The sequence below is a fragment of the Urocitellus parryii genome, chromosome 3 (assembly GCF_045843805.1).
Source record: "Urocitellus parryii isolate mUroPar1 chromosome 3, mUroPar1.hap1, whole genome shotgun sequence".
NCBI lineage: Eukaryota > Metazoa > Chordata > Mammalia > Rodentia > Sciuridae > Urocitellus > Urocitellus parryii.
The window spans coordinates 213,230,237-213,248,616 of record NC_135533.1 but is presented as its reverse complement, the minus strand read 5'-3'; the positions used below and the strand labels follow the sequence as shown (position 1 = coordinate 213,248,616).

At 38.7% G+C, this 18,380-nt stretch overlaps 2 pseudogenes; one reads left to right on the top strand and one right to left on the bottom strand.

Moving 5' to 3' along the window:
* Positions 1–14,951: 14,951 nt before the first annotated feature.
* LOC144253913 (olfactory receptor 7E178-like) lies at positions 14,952–16,088 on the bottom strand (annotated as a pseudogene).
* A 1,592-nt stretch (positions 16,089–17,680) lies between these two features.
* LOC113178275 (U6 spliceosomal RNA) lies at positions 17,681–17,779 on the top strand (annotated as a pseudogene).
* The last annotated feature ends 601 nt before the right edge of the window (positions 17,780–18,380 follow it).

Sequence of the window (18,380 nt, the reverse complement as noted above, 5' to 3'; positions counted from 1 at the left end):
TCACCTCCTGTCCAGGATCTGATACAGCCCTTCTATAAACATTTGACACTCAGCCCAAAACAGGGCTTCCTCTCAGGCTCAAGACAGCCCACATTCTCCCTTGCATGTGTACCTGCCTTCATAAATAAACCTGTGTCCATGCCTCTGTCCATCTCCTGCTGAAATTCTTCTCCATCACATATGCCAAGAACCACACTGGTTGAGAGCTGAGCTCCCCCTCTGCCCTGGGAGCTCCTTGACCCATCTCCAGAAGTATTTCTTTCCCCTGTGACATTACTATGTCTGCCTGACTCCACTCTCCTGCTAACCTGTCTCCCAAACATGCCTACTTTATGAAATGTGGAGGTGTGATTTTCTGTTGATGTTTCTATGCCAATATTAATTAATGTTCCTATAAAGGTTTCCATTAAAAATTACCTAAAGGACACCTTCGTCTCATCTAAGTAGTGAGCAAAAGAATGTCTATTGCCCCAGAAATGCACCATTTACATTACATTGAGGTGCTAATTCCATTTGTGAAGATCATTCCTCTACTTCAAAGTCTTTATCCTACACAAAACATTACCTGAAGAAAGTGCATTGTTTAACCAGTAAGGTATGACAATCATTTCAAAATTATTGTTCATCTCTCCATATAACACAAATAAGAATTTCTATATAATATATCAGCAGGGGATAGGAGTGTGATCTCCAAAGAACAATGCATGTCCAACTTTACTCTTTAAGAGCTACATTTACTTAACGATTTAAACAATAATTATTATTATAGTTATACTTAATAGTTGGATTTGGGTTTTTTCTATATTATTATGAGTGTATTATAGTTGCACATAATGGAGAGAATCATTGTTACATAATCATACATGCACACAATATAATGGTATAATTTGGCCAGTATCATTCCCTAGTATTTCTCTTACCCACCTATTCTCCCTTCCACAGTCCTTTCCTCTGCCATACTGATCTCCCTTTGATTTTTAAAGAGCATTATAATTATAATAGCAGTTGTGTTTATCCCAATATAATCATATGACCAAGAAGGGGAACCAGATGTGTAGAATCAAAAGGGTCTTGGCATGCATACAGAGCTACTTACCAGATGGCCAAATCTGTTGCAAGTTTACTGTGTTAAGTTTCCTTTTTCTCCAATAGACCAAAATATAGCAATCTTTAGGGTTCAGAGACAGAACATACGAGTTCCCTATTGGAAAAGTTGCCTTAGCAGCTGCTGGGACAGTCCCTCAATCCTTCACTTTACTTACAGGTACAGTTCCTCTTCTTCATCACAAAACAAAGCCACAAGGTTCTAGTTCCCCAGCAGTCATTTCTTAATAAGCTCATCAGCCACCTGGCATCCTTAGGATCGAAGGGGTTGCCTGGAGTGCCAGAGCTGCCAAAGAAGACTAGGGTGGGGGCAGCTGTAGGATCCCAGGTAGGTTACCAATTTGTTACCAAAAGCTTCATCTTGTCCCAAATACCAATTCAATATTAAAATCATGGTTTTGAGAAAAATAAGGATTATTGTTTTGCTAGTAAAGGAGAAACACGGAGGAATCTTGTCCTAGAGACTGTGATTCTCACCTACGTCTTCATCTTAATATGTGTCACCAAACACTGCTGACCATGACATATTCTCTGCATAATGACTCCTGAAGAAATCTTATCTGCTTTATAGGATATTTCCATGTTGCTCATGTAGAAGAGAAAGTGCTTTTATTTGAGTTTTAAAAGCAACACTTTTCTTGATATAACAGCCCTGCCAGTGTGTGCCCAGAGTGTGAGAATCACTCCACTTCTCCCAGCTCTGACTGCTTAAGGAGAGAGGGAGAGCAACCCCCAGCTCCAAAACATGTGCAGCACCAAAGCGAATTTGGAACTCGTTAACTGATTGATCATTGTCACTTTAAATTAAAAGATGTATGACTAGGGAATTGCCAACAGTATTGAGGAAAGAAATTGTCAACAGTGTCCAGAGATGCCACAGTGGGAAACTCTGATATGTGTCTCAGTAGAAGACTTGGGTTTCAGGGAATCCCCAGGTTCTACCACATTTTGCTATATTTTACTTTAGAAAATCTATGTCATGAGTGTTCAAATTCGACTAAGTTAGAGGGAATTAAATAAAAATAAAGGGTTTCTATTTCCATGAAAAGGACACAGAATGACAGTGATTAACTTGCCATGATTTTCATGGGGCATTGCCTCAAAGAATGGAAGTATAGACTGGAAACAAGAAGTCCATGAATCCAAATTAATTTGGGCCATTTTGGGGAAGAAAGATCAGGTGAATTCAATGTGGAACAGATCTGTTTTAGATGCCTCCCTGTGCCAAGACAAGCATGGACACCTTCCCAAATACACTTCAGAGACGTATGGAGCATCAAAATTAAAATATCCAATCCAGAAATAGAAAAACTATAATTTTGAGTAGGGCATAAATTCTCTGAGTTGCATGAGGATTAACCTAATGACTACTAACAGTAACAATAATATCTAGATCTAATTATGCTCAATTTTTTTCAAAACCCTGCATTATTTGTTTGTAAGAGCATGATATATCTATTTCATCTTTGTCCATGCAGTTGTATCAAACAAAAACCAACTTAGATAACAGTGCTGAATCCAGACACTAGTGACTTGCTCTACTTCTCAGACACAATAAATGAGACTGAAATACTCTAAGACCCATCCTCTGTGTGTTTACATTTTCTTCCACACAACATAAAGTTTTCTACATATGTCCCAAGGTCTTAAATATAAGGTATACATTTAAGTTCTTTCCAGTGATATAAAAATAAAATAAAGATGTAATATTAGGTTTGCTTTGAGATTAGAGGGCTCTTTTCAAGCATGAAGGGTCATATGGTGGTGAGATCCAAGGAGGTCCTGGAAGAGGCCCAAGAGTGTGATCTGTGCTGAATGATCATCAGGCACTCCTACTGTGACCTCTCCTGTGACCTGTGGTTGTTCTTCCATAGTGCATACAGCAGGCACCCACCCTGTTCTGCCCTGTGATCCCCAGGAATTCAGCAAGGAACTGCAGCATGGGCAAGGCTCTCTTTCTGCAGTGACAGGGAAGAGGAAAGGCTCTTGGCTTATTGATGGGACAGTCTGCCAGGATTCTCCTGTGATGCCCTGTGTCCATGGTCAGACAGCCCAGTGCAACCAGGCTGCAGTCTTTCCTAGCTAACAAACAAGAGCAAGTTGCATAATTATAACGCTCCTTTTTTACTGTAAAATAAGGATAAATGGGGCATGCATATTCAGAGTGGGACAATGCACAATAAATGAAACCAATGATAGCAAACACGTTGCTCACCCCTGAACCTGGGAAGCCCTGAGCATCAGTCCATGGTGCTCTGGTTTCTAGCATCCTCCTCCTCATCCTTATCACTACCAGAATCTTTTCATGATGCTTAGAAAATCTTTTTTCTTTTCATTGTTTCTGGTTTTTTTTTTCCTTTTTTGGTACCAGAAATTCAACTCAGTGTTGCCTAGCTGTTAGAGTCTGTAAACAAGTCAAAAGAACACCTGGTATTTTGCTAGGGGAATGTTAGAGTTCATAAACAAGTCTGGATGATTCCTGGCAAAATGCCAGAGGGAGTGGTTTGAGAAGTAACAAAAGTGAGCCATTAAGTGTGGAGATTCCTTATTGGTTGACTGATGTATCTAGTTTATGCTAATTAAGATAAGCTGTGCAAAATGTATAAATAGCTCTGTTGGCCTACAATAAAGGGCTCCCTCTCCTGCTGTATCAACGTACACAAGTTATTCGTCACCCCCCCCCCCATTATTCCGCTGCAGCCAGACTGCGGCACCTAGCCACAGGACAATATCCTTACTTCTTTTCATTTTTTGAGAGAGGACCTCCTTAAATTGATTAGGGCATTGCTAAGTTGCTGAGGCTGGCCTTGAACTTGTGAACCTCCATCTCAGCCTCCCAACCCACTGGCATTACTTACACACACCACTGCACCAGGCTAGTAAACACTTCTGAGGACACATTTTGTACCCTATGGGAAGCAGAATCAGTATGGATGGAGAGCAAATTTTAAATAAGATATCTAATACCCTAGAAAAAATAAAAACATAAACTTTTCAAACAAGATGCATGAAAATTGACATACTGAAGACTCCCATCTGGATACTCAAACTGTGATGTTTGTCCTTCTGATAGAGGAGCAATACTGTCCATCTTTCTTAGAAAGTCCCAAGGCTCCATCTGCACCTACTGGGTTATACTGTTTCTCTGTTGGCTCATGACTAAGAAGTGCACATGCCAAGACCCATCCATACCTGGTGCGCAACAAAGGCTCAGGCTCTGTGCCCAGCATTCCCATGAATATGCTGTCAGCAGGGAGCTTCCTGATGCAGAACCACAGCAGGGGACACACCCCCACAGCTTACTGGACAGGAAACATCCACTGAAGGGCTTCAGGCACAGGGTGAGTGGGCCCTAATATATGACCTTGGAAGCTCAATGCACAGAGCTCATTATTGAACTAATTGATCCATGCAATGCCATCTCTAAGGATTTCTCAACATTAATGCAGGAAGGTAAAGAAAAGAAAATGAAGGTCCACTTAATATTTGGACCCTGTCTATAATTGGGAGGGACTCTGTGTACTCAATTTACTGCTCTCACTTCTGTGTTTTAAAGAAAATCAGCTTTTAATGTCTATTCTTAGTATAAATATGCAATATTTATGCAAATAACAAAACATTGCTCTTTGAACCAAATAAACATATGCTTTAGTTACATTTATTTGGTCATTAATATTTTTTAAATGAAGCATTCAGTCATTTAAAAAAATAGGGGTTCTCTTGCTCAGGACAATTGTCAAAGAACTCTGCAGTATTGGAATGATGAGAAACTCCAAAGTGTGACTCAGAAAAATCTCTAGGGTCTCTTCTCACTCCCCTCTGTTCCTACTTTACTTTTCCTAGGCTCATGGACATGTCTGCCATTTTTCTTGAGTAATTGAAGTTTGTAGATGCTGTTAAGGAGAAGATTAGGGCTTGTGTTTCAGTGACCAGACACAAACAAGACCTGTTCAGTCAGTGAAAACCAGCAAAGGGAGGATCTATTCTAAAGGGACATTCAACCAAAGGAGAAACTAAGTAAAAAAAAAAAAAAAAAAAAAAAAAACAGAAAGAAATCAAAATGACAGGGGAATACAAAACATATCACAATAATAACCTTGAATGTCAATGGCCTAAACTCATCAATCAAAAGACATAGATTGGCAGATTGGACTAAAAAGCATACCCAACAATATTTTCATGGGCAAAGACATCTGCAGGCTGAAGGTGAAAGGATAGGGGAAAATCTTATCACTCATATGGACTGCATATACAAGCAGTGGTTTCCATTTTCATCTCAGATAAAGTAGAGTTCAAACCAAAGTTATCAGAAGAAACAAAGAAGGACATTTCATACTTCTTAAGGGAAGTATATAAAGCAAGATATAACAATTATAAATAGTTGTACCCCAAACAATGGAACATCTATGTACATCAAACAAACCCTTCTCAATTTCAAGAGTCACATAGGCTACAGCACAACAATACTGGGTGAATTTAACACACCTCTCTCACTACTGGACAGATCTTCCAAACAAAAACTAAAAAAGGAAATTATAGAACTAAATAATACAATCAATAATTCAGGCTTAACATACATATATAGAATATTTAATCTATCAACAAATGTACATACTTCCTTCTCAGAAGCACATGACTCTTTCTCTAAAATAGACCATAATTTATGCCACAAAGCAACTCTTAGTAAATAAGAGAGAGAGAGAGAGAGAGACAGAGAGAGACAGAGAGATAATACACTACGTTCTATCAGACCACAATGGAACGAAATTAGAAATCAATGATAAAATTAAATAATACAAGCTTCAGTAACAAATGGAGACTAAATAATACACTATTGAATGATGAATGGACAGTAGAAGAAATCAAGGATGAAATAAAATTCTTACAAGTAAATGAGAACACTGACACAATATATCACAATCTCTGGACAGAGAAGGCAGTAATGAGAGGAAATATTATTGCATGGTGTGCATTCATTAAAAGAATAAAAAGTCAACAAGTAAATGACAAAAATTACATCTCAAAGCCCTAGGAAAAAAAGAAGAAGAAATCAACACCAACAGAAATAGAAGACAGGAAATTATTAAAATCGGAGCTGAAATCAATGAAGTCAAAACAATTGAAAAATGAAATCAATGAAATCAAAACAATTAAAAAAAACTGACCAAAAAAAGTTGGTTCTTTGAAAAAATAAATAAAATAGACAAACCCCTGGTCATGCTAACAAAAGTAAAGATAGAGAAAACTCAAATTACTAAAACACAAGATGAAGAAGAAAACATCAAAACTGACATGTCTAAAATACAGAAGATAATTAGAAACTATTTTGAAAATTTATATTCCAAGAAATTAGAAAATATCAAAGACCTTAAAACATTTCTAGACATATGATCTACCCAAACTGATGAGGATGTCATACATGATTTAAAGAGATCAAGTTCAAGTAATGAAATAGAAAATGTCATCAAGAGCCTACCAACCAAGAGAAGTCAAGGACCAAATGGATTCTTTTTTATGTTGTAACAGTCACATTTGTAACATAGCTTTATTGCCTTGGTTAATTGTATTGTTAACCTACTAGAGATGAAATTATTTAACATAGAACAGTGATTTTAAGTTTTCAATTTTTTGAATATTTATTTTTTGTTTTGAGAGGACACAATATCTTTTTATTATTATTATTTTCATTTTATTTTTTAATGATTTTTTTAAAAAATAAATGACAGCGAATGTATTACAATTCTTATTACACATATATAGCACAATTTTTTTTCTCTGGTTGTATATAAAGTATTTAAGCATCAATTCATGTCTTCATACATGTACTTTGGATAATGATGTTCATCACATTCTACCATCCTTGCTAATCCCCTGCCCCCTCCCTTTCCCTCCCACCTTTCTGCCCTATCTAGAAAATTCTAGAAAGGACCATATCTGCTGTGCAGACTCCTCAGTGCTCCATTAATGTCCCTCTTCCTCGGGCTGTAGATGGAGGGGTTCAGCATGGAGGTGACCACAGTGTACATCACTGAGGCCACTGCACCCTTTTGGGGAGAATGTGACACAGCTGAACCAATGTATTCGTCAATGCCTGCTCCATGAAATAAACAAACACGGCCAGGTGAGAGCACAGGTGGAGAAGTCTTTGTACATCCCTCCTAAGGATGGGATCCTCAGAATGGAGGACATAATATTATAGTAAAAGAAACAGATCCTGGAGATGGGAAAAGACCATATGTGGCAACCAGAAAATATTGAATATGTTATCAGAGAAGGTGTCAGAACAGGAAAGATTCAAAGTTGAGAAGGATCACAGAAGAAACTAGAAATTTCCACATCCTTGAAGCTGGTAATTTGTAAGATCATCAAATTGTGCATCTGGGAATCCAAAAGACTCAGCAAAAAAAGACATCAAAAGTGTGAAGCCACAGAGGTGAGAGTTGATTATAGCTGGGTAAAGCAGAGAGTGACAGATGGCCACAAATGGTCATAGGCCATAAGAGTTAGAAGAATATAATTCATACATCCAAAAATGGCAAACAGAGACATCTGCATCAGGCAGCCCACATAGGAGACAACCTACTTGTGAGTTTGAATGTTCACCAGCAAATTTGGGACCGTGTTAGAGATGAAGCAAATGTCAGTGAGGGTCAGGTTAGAAAGGAAGAAGTACATGGGGGTGTGGAGGTGGGAGTCAGAGATGATGGCGAGGATGATGAGCAGGTTCCCAAGCACTGTGAGTAGGCACATGGACAGGAACAGTCCAAAGAAGATGGGTTGTAGGTCTAGGTGAACTGAGAGACCTATGAGGTGGAATTCTGGGATGCATGTTAGATTTTGTACTTCTTTATTTCTCACATATCTTTTCAGAAAGCAATGAGAGTGAGAAAAAGAATATATCATCAGGCCTCCCTGATTCTGTGTGCATTTGAATTCAAGTATGCACCATAAAGCTGCTTACACTAGAGATCCACGTACCCTCAACATATTTCTCAGTAGTGCAACACCCAGTCTTGCACATTCTTTCACTATAGCTGTCTCCTTCATTCACGCCTGTTTCCATTCCGTATTTGAGACATTAAACTGAGCAAAGTTAGAAGCTCAGGAGCAGAAGAGAGAAGTTCAAGCAGATAATAAAATATAGCCTATTGTTTAAAGGAAAACAGAGAATAAGTAATGACCTTTCTATTAAGAAAAAGTAATCTTCATAAAAGTTAATTAAGAACCTGGACAATTTACCTCATTTTGATCAATGTACCAAAACAAACTTCTTTGACTTATTCTATTTAAGACACCATTGGGGCTCCATTCTCTGACAATTAAATTGAGGGTGATGGGCCACAATCAGTAAGCAGGTTACGAGCCAGTTCTCTTGAAAGGGTTTCATCATTTGTTGATTTTTCTCACTTCCCTCCTTTGTGAAATTAAGCTTGATGTTCAAAAATTATGTAATATTAAACAAGTATCTTTGTCTTTGGCACAATTCAAATATCAATAAATGTGACTGAATTAAATGCACACCATCAATAGTAACAAATGATAGGAAATACTTTTGAATAGTTTAATTTTATAAAGGCTTTTTTTCTATTCATACAATATCAGTAAAATATCTGGCATATAAAACAACACTTTGTACTTTTTCTCCCTCTGACCTGTTAAAACTGCTTCAGGGTTTTGTGATCTCAGCTCATCAAGTTCAAAATATAAGATCTGAGCACCTTGGGAATCCCTAAAGCTCTCTCTTATTTCCAACCATCTTATTTCCACTTTATGGATATCTGGTCATTCCTTATGTGGATTTCAGTTCTCTGTTTTAAGCCACATGATGACAACGCTAGTTTGTTATGTGAGTTCTCACTGTGATTGTAGAAAACAATTCATAAAAGGACAGTATAGGAAATAATTCTCAAATTTTAAATATAGGAAAATAATTATCTATCTTGGTTCTCATAAGAAATTATGTTTTACCTTTCCAATTGCATATCTGGTAGTTGTGTCTCATTTATTGCCATATCCATTTGTAGATATTTTAGTCCATATGATGTGACATCAGATAGACACCAATTTAATCAACATATCTGCATGTGAAGTTCGGGGGTCCTATCTTACACTAGAGTTAGAAATTAATATCTAACAACATCCTGGCACATAGAATAGGCACCCTGAATATTACTTATTCTTACTGTCAGTAATACCCTCTACCTATATTAAAGTATAAGAATTTGGTAATACTTGTCTCAGGATTAACCTTGGATAGAAACTTTAAAATTATCTTACAAACTTGAGTCTTAGTATTTCTTCCTGATTCCATTCTCCTTCAAACCTGTCTCCCAAACATACTTATTATTAAGAATTGGGAAGGTGTGATTTTCTGCCAGTGTTTTCTGTGTCAGTATTCATTTACACATCCATCAAGTTTTTTATTAAAATCCACCTAAAGAACCTGTAGTCTGCAACACAATACCCATTGCCCCCCAAATCTTATATTTTAAATTAACATGAAGTCTTAATTCCATCTGTGAAGTACATTCGTAGACTTCAAAGTCTCTATTGGATGCAAAGTGTCACCTGAAGAATAGATATTGCTTAACTGGACAGTATTTATTTATTAGTATAGCAACTATTTCAAAATGCTGCTGCTTCTCTCCATGTCACTCAAATAACAATGTCTATGTAAGATATTGACACAGCATAGGTGTTTGATTTCAATGGAAAATTTGCATGTCCAAATAAACGATTAATGAGCTACATTTATGTCACTATTAAAAATAATAGTGTTATCATGTATACCTTAGTCTTAATATGTATCATCAAAACACTGAAACACTGCTGCACCCAGGCATATTCTCTACATGCTAACACCTGAAAAATTTTTTCTTGTATAAAGGATAATATTTCCACTTGGCTCCAGTAAAGGAGATGGTGTCCTCGGCTGGGTCAGAAAGGCCACAGCTCAGTCCCAAACACTGAAGCGCCAATGTGTGCACCGTGTGTGAATCTCTCCACCTCCCTCGCTCACTGCTTAATGAAAATAGGAAAAATCACACCCATCTCCAAAACATGGGGCATCAAAGACAGGCAGGAAGGTAATAAATATGGTCATTGTGATTTTAATTTTAAGAATTCCATGATTAGGGAAATATCAAAGTTAGGGAGGAAAGCTATTTTCACAGTGATATTTTCAGGTGATCCTGGAACATTGAAGGATGTGGAATTCTGATCTGTGCCTCAGTTGAAGGCTCAAGCTGTAGGTGTGCCATATGTTTATGCTTCATTTCCTTTATAAACTCATGAAGATCTGTGTTATAATCCCATACAAGTTGACTATTGTAAATGATATTACATAATAATAAGGAGGTGATAGGGACACAGAAAGACACTTTAAAGTTTTCATTGTTTCCACAGGGCATGGATTAAAGAATGAACATACAGACAGGAATCAATAACCCCATTAATCCAAATTGATTTTGGCCAATTAAGGTAAGGAAAATGGGGGAGGGGTGGGATTCAATGCTCCACAGACTTGCTCCAGCTGCCTCCCTGTGCCAAGCAAACCAGGGGCACAGGAGTCAGAATAGAAGGAAGGAGATGTTTTCCCCCTGTACAGCACACATGCATCTCCAGGGTCTATTTAATCCTTACTGACAGCAGGGGTGTCAACTAGAAATCAACTCAGATGACAACAGTGACCTGCCCGACTTCACAGAGACAGTAAGTGGGACTGGTAGACTCTGAGATCCATCCACTACATGTTTTCATTCTTTCCCACCCCACACGAAGTTTTCAACATAGCTCCAGAGGTCTTAACAGCTGGCAAAACTCGGGGACATTTTTTAAACCTTTCCAGTTTCATGAATGAAATAAAAACCTGACCATAGGTTTGCTTCGAGTGTGAAAGAACCTTTTACAAGCATGGAGGAGCATATGGTGAGCTCCAAGGAGGTTATGGAGGAGGCCTGAGAGCCTGATCTGTGTTGAATGATCATCAACCTCCCCTACAGTTACCTCTCCTGTGACCTGTGGCTGTTCTTACATGATGCATGCAGTAGGCGCCCCCCATTGCTCTGCCCTGTGATCCCCAGGAATCCCCAGTGGAAGAGCACCATGGACAAGTCTCTCTTTCTGCAGTGACAGGAAAGATAAATGGCAGGTTGGCCTGCTGATGGGACAAGCTGCTAGGGTTCTCCTATGATGTCCTAGGTCCATGGTCAGACAGCCCAGTGCAAACATGCTGCACCCTTTCCCACCTAACAATGGAGTACAAGTTACAGAATTAAAACACATTTTTCATTTTTTCTATATAATAATAATAATGTGGACACCTATAATGAAATAAGATGGTGCACATGATATAAGAATGAACACACCGCTCAGCACCTGAGCCTGGGAAATCTGGCACATCCGTTCATGATCTAGTCTCCTGTCAGCCCCTTCATCATCTTTATGATCACTACCTAGTCCTTTCATAGAGCTTAGGAAACACTTCTGAAGGACTCACTTTGTGCTGTTGTGGGTGAGATTTCTGTGTGAATTAGAACCCTTATGGGTGGAGAGCACATTTTGAATAAGATTTCTCATCTCCCCCCCTAAACAAAAGCTTGAACCCCACAACCCCTAGGTGGAAGCTGCATGCTGGTGTCCTCCCATCTGGCTACTCTGTGATGTTTGTCCTTATGCTGAGGTAACACTACTTCCCCAGTCCTTCCCACATCCAAGGCCCCCTCTGCACTTACTGGGTCACACTACCTCTCTGCAGGGTCATGACCAAGAAGTGCTGATCCTAAGAACCTACCAAGTGTGGAGCCCAGGGAAGGAGCAACTGTGTCCAGAGGTGCAGATCATGTGCTCAGGAGCTTCGTGATGCAGACACCCCAGGAGGAGGCACAGCCATGCAGCTCTTTGGAAAAGAACCATTAATGGAAGGGCAGCAGGCACAGGCTGATTATGAACTATGATATGTATGATATGACCTTGGAAGATCAATACACAGAGCACATAATTAAACTAATTGGTCCAAGAAATCCCCATCTCCACGGAGATCCCATCATTAATGGGGAATACAAAGAAAATGTATGTCCACATGAGTTTTGGACCCTAACACTAATGAGGAGCTAAGCTGTATGTTCAATTTTCTTCTTTCACTTCTACATTTTTAAATATACATATTAAACATCCATTCTTATTAGGATAAAATATAAATAACAAAATTTGCTGTGGGAACCTGAATAAGTCTACCCTTAAATGCATTTACTTAGTCACTATGATTTTTATGTTTTGGATTTTTTTTTATTAAACATTCAGTCTTCAGTTATATAGTGGGTCTCATGACCATTAAAACTGTCAAAGGATATTGTAGTATTAGAACTCTCAAAAGTATCTCAGACCATATTCTAAGAGTCACCTGTCACATCCCTTTGTTCTTACTTTGGTTTTCATAGGCTCATGGACATCTCTGCCATTATTGAAAGTTGTAGATGTTCACAAAGGGAGGTATGGGCCCTGTGTAAGGGAAACACAAACAGGAGCTGCTCAATCTTGTCTCTGACTCTGGGGGACATTCCTGAGTAGAATGAAGGTACAGACAGGAGACCACCAATGTGTTGAAAGACCACTGAGCAAAGCAAACCTGTTTGTAGAACAATGACCTATTCAATATGTAACACATCTAATATATATATATATATATATATATATATATATATATATATATCTTCTGCGACTAAAAAGGTGTGGGTTCTTGAGTATCAGAAAAGAAAGACAGTTGGTCATTCCACCCCAGATATACAGCATGTACTTACATAAGGGGAGTATGAAAATATAAAATTATAGAAATATCAGAATAATACTTTCTTGTCAAAAAACATTTCACTTGAATAGTAGGAAGTTTAGCCTTTCCATATGAATAATAACTATGGAACATTTTGTCCATATTTTACACCTTCTTCAAATATTAGTCACATAGGTAATACAAATTTTCAGTTTAATGTGAATTCAATGACATTGTATCAGCTATAAACCACCTTGGATGACATTGCTGATTATTATAGACACTAACAACCTGCCAGGTATTCAAGAAAAAAACAACTGAGACAACAGAAGCCAAAATTAAATTTTAAATCTCTGGATCTGATGCACTAATCTCTTCACTGTTTTCCAAAAATCAGCGTTTTCAGCAGAATCCAGAGGTTTTAGCTGCAGGCATGTATTGAATACAGTCTTAAACCTTTCCAAGTCCATGAGGAGTTATGAAATCCCGATCTGCTTTTGGTCTCCTCTTTAAATTGTGTGAGCTGATTATCAGCACGAAGGAGGATGTTGCAGCTGCAAGGGTGTCCCAGAGAGGGGGACACAGGGAGGTCTGTGTTGCATTATCTGTGCCCACTTGACCTTAGATCTTTGTCTTATATCAGCCATTCTTCCATAGCTGGTGCAACTGATGCCACTGGCTTCTCTGTCCTGGGATCCAACAGAATTCCCACAGGGAAGTGCACAGAAAAACAGGGTCCTCTCCTGGACTGACAAGAATGTAAAACACAAATGGATTGTGGAGGGGACAACCTGCCAGCACTGTCCTGCCAAGATGCCATGTGCCTCAAACACACAGTGCATTTCAAACATAGCCTCAGTTAGTTGATCTAAACATCTAGCACAAGTTACTAAAAACTCTGATCCTCTAGATTCTGTGAAATAAAATATCATGGTCATGGCACTTACAACTTGGTGAAAATTTTCAGACAAATTAAAACAATCTACAAATAGCTAACACTTCAGGCACTCAGGGACCTCTCATTGAAGGATCATATGTTTGGATGCTGTCCTCATTCAGGTCCACCTCCTCCTCCTCACCCTCATAGACATCCCTCAGTGCTGAGGACAGTGTGAAGAGTACATTCCCTCCATGTGGATGACAGTGTGTGCTAAGAAGGACCAGTGTGGGTGGAAAGGAAAACTGTAGTGACATTGCCACCATGCTCACCACCACCGTGGATGTCACACACATGCTTCCACTCTCAGTCCCCATGACTGACACTGTGCAGTGCTCTCTCCTCTGGGCAGCCACACTGCATATTGGTCCTTCCTTAATCCTCACCTCCCTCAGCAGTTACCTATTTACACTGGCTCAGGTGGTCGTGACTAAGGAGAGTGGATTCCACGTGGCTGGTACCCAGGAGCCTGCCACCTCATCTTTAGGGCTGATGCTGTGCACACTCAGGTAGGGACTTCCTAATATAAACATCCAGTGAGAAGAAACACAGTGTGGGGCCCATCTGACTGGAGACATCAAGCTGAACGGCTGGAGGCAGAGGCTGCCCATTGACTATGGTGTGACCTTGGAGGCTCAAAGCATAGTACTCCTCGCTGGCCAATAGGTGAGAACATCACAAACTAAGGACTTCCTAACTGCAAAGTGGAAGAATAAGGGCAGAAAATGAACATCAACTGTTGTTTTTCAGTAATTCTTTGCAAAAAAATTCCAGTTTCACTCTTGGATTCTTTAATTATTTTTTAAAAATAGTAGCTTCCAAAGAATATTTTCATTATGGCATTTTAAAATTATAAATATTTGCCATTATTTTCATCATCAATATCATAGTTTAATGGCATTAAATATAGACTTTATTGTGATACAATAACCATCATCCATCTCCAACATTATTTATATTAAGAATGTTAATCTTTGTTCCCAGTAGGAACACTTCCCAAATCTGCCTACTCCACCATTCTACTATGGAACTCCATGGGAAATTAACACTTAAGGGGCATATTGACAGGGCCAGGTATTTAGCTTTACTGCATTTTCCCACATACATTGCAACCAGACTCCACAGGGACAAAGATCAGACTGTCTACCTCTGCAGCTTTCTCAAGGCCCTTTTAATATCCCTGTTCCTCAGGCTGTAGATGAAGGGGTTCAGCATGGGGGTGACCACAGTGTACATCACTGAGGCCACTGCACCATTCCTGGGAGAATGTGATGCAGCTAAACCAAGATACACTGCAGAACCTGTTCCTAAAAATAAGAAAACACCTGCCAGGTGAGAGCCACAGGTGGAGAAGGCTTTGTACTTCCCACCTAAAGAGGGGATTCTCAGAAGAGAGGACATAATTTTATAGTAAGAGAAAAGGATTCCTGAGATGGGAAGAAAGCCATAGACAGCAGCAAGAAAATACTTGCCAATGTTATTAGAGTAGGTGTCAGTGCAGGAAAGATTCAGAAGTAAAGAAGGGTCACAGAAGAAACTGGAAATTTCAACACTCTTGTAGTTGGTAATTTGTAAGATCATCAGATTGTGCAGCTGAGAGTCCAAAAGACTCAGCAAAAATGACACCAAAATTGAGAAGCTACAGAGGCGAGGGTTCATAATGACTGTATAATGCAGGGGGTGACAGATGGCCACAAACCTGTCATAGGCCATCACAGTCAGAGGCATATAATCCATATAAATAAAAATCACAAAAAGAGACATCTGTGTCAAGCATCCTACATAGGAGATAAATTCATTGTGAGTTTGAATGTTTACAATCATCTTTGGGACGGGGTGGAGATAACACAAATGTCAGCCAAGGACAAGATGAAGAGAAAGAAGTACATGGGAGTGTGGAGGTGGGTTTCAGAGCTGATGGCCAGGATGATGAGCAGGTTCCCAAGCACTGTGACCAGGTACATGGACAGGAACAGGCCAAAGAGGACGGGCTGCAGGTCTGGGTCCTCTGAGAGGCTCAGGAGTTGGAATTTAGAAACACGGGTTACGTTTTGTGCTAGTATACTGCTTAAACACCTTTTGAAAAAACAAAGCAGGTGTTACAAAAAATATGTAAATGTGCACCCCTTATTCTGTAAGCATTTGAACTCTGTAAGCTGCTCACATATTAGGTCCATTCACCTTCAACAACAGTTGTCAGTAGTGAGACTCCCAGTCTCTACATACTCTTTCATTCTTTCTCCATAATTCACCCTCTTTCCGTACTCACATTTGCGACATTTTCATAAGCAAAGTTAGAAATTCAGAAGCAGAGGAGAAAAGTTCATGATCACAATGAAATATAGCTTACTATTTAAGGAAAAAAAAGAAATAAGTAATGACTTTCCTGTAAGAGAAATTAGGAAGCAGTTAATATACCTCTATGTTAGGCCTTGGAACAAATTCCTTTGAAAAGATATTTGTGACTATGTAACGACTGCTTTTCCTGACAACTAAATCAAGGGGGATGCATCATAACCAGAAAGCAGTATGCTCCATTTTCTGCAAGGGGTCTCATCATTCCTTGATCTTCTCATTTTCCTCCTTTGTGCATATTTCTCTTTAAAAATTATATAATATGAAATTAGATTGCTTGCCTTTGATAAACTTCTGATTTTGATAAACATGATTGACTCAGTGCACGTATTCAATAATAACACTAACCACAAATGTGGCACTGGTGTGCAGTGTACCTGTCAATGATTTGTAAATCCTTGACTGTAAAATCTCCTTTGAGTAGTTTTATTTCATGCAGGTTTATTGCGTCAACCAATACAATATCAGTAAACTATCTGTTTTATAAAATGGCATTAACTCTTTTTCTTTTTCTTGATCCTGTACTTCCTCTAGCCTGCCAAAATGGCCCTTAAACTCAAGTATTATTTTCAATCTTCTTATTTCTTCATGGATTTTATGGTCAGTCATTCCTGACACCTGATTTCAATTCTCTTATTTAGGCTACATGAAGGACACTTGGGTTCATTTTCATTTTTCACCATGATTGAACTGCATACAGCACAAACCATAATATAATAATAAATAATAAAACAAGTTCTTCAAAATTTCCTTATCTGTAAAATGGGGTAATAATTCCCAACCTTGTTCTCATCAGGAAATTATTTTAACAAATCTTTCAAGCTGCATAACTTGTAATTCTCTCCCACTATTAAGTGTCTCTGTGTATACCTTAGAATATCTATACACAGTGATGTCAGACCAACACCAATTGTATATGAATGTCTACATGTGAAGTTCTCCAGGGTCCTTTCTTATACCAAATCTGATATCCATTGTCTAACAACATCCTGACATAGAACATGCTCCATGAGTATTATCTACTCTTATTGTCCATAATACCCATTACCTATATTAACATATGCTAATCTGCTGATACTTGTGCTAGGACTAACATTGGCAAGAGATCTGAATCATTATATAAGAAATTTGAGTCTTGGTATCTCTGCCTGATTCCATTCTCCTGCAAACCTGTCTCCCATACACATCTACTGTCATGAAATGGGGAGGTGTTATTTTCTGGTATTTTCATTTTAGTGTTATCTACCATACAATTTTCTTTACAAAATTGCTTTAAAGGTACCTAAAAATTCTCATCTAAGTATTCTGCAAAACAATGCCTATTGCCCATGAAAATATACCAGTTTACATTAACCTGAGGTGATAATTCCTCTGTGAAGTAAATTCCTCTTCTTCAGTTTTTATCTGATGCAAAGTGCTACCTGAAGAAAGACACTGTCATTTAGTTGGAGAGTTTATTAATATGGCAATGATTTCAAAACTCTTCTGCCAATTGATTTGTCATTCAAATAAAATATGCTTGCTTTGGCAACACATATATTAAATTGGAATGATAACAAAGAAGCATGTCCCCTGCTCAAGGATGAAATGAAATTCATGAAATTTTCCATATTAAAATAAAGAATGTTCCATAATATCTTGGGGATAGGAGACTGATTTCCAATGGGAAACAAATGCATGTTGAAATTTGCTATTAATGACCTACATTTGTGTCCCTATAAGAGCAGACAACATCACCTACATTTTCTCAATCCTAATATGTATCAGGAAAATGAAGCATCAGCCCGAGTAGGAATATGCTGTCCTTGAAGACTCCCGAAGAAATTTCAACTTGTGCAGGGAATACATTTCCCTCTGGCTGCAGTGGAAGAGCTGGTGCCGTGGGCTGGAGTCAGGAAGGCAGCATTTCAGACCCACACCCCACCTGCCAGTGTGTGCACAGTGTGTGCACAGTGTGAGAATCTCTCCTCCTCTCCCTGCTCACTGCTTAAGGGAAACACGGAAAATAACACCATCTCCACAACATGTGCAGTGTCAAAGGGAAATTTGGAACTCAATAAATATTTTGTAACTATGATTTCAATAAACAAAGTCCATGATTAGGTAACTATCAGCATTATGGAGGAAAGCCATGGTCAAGGGCAATGAAGGCTGGAATGAGGTGAAACTCTGACACGTGCCTCGTGGAGGGCTGCAGTGTTAAGTGCACTTCAGCTT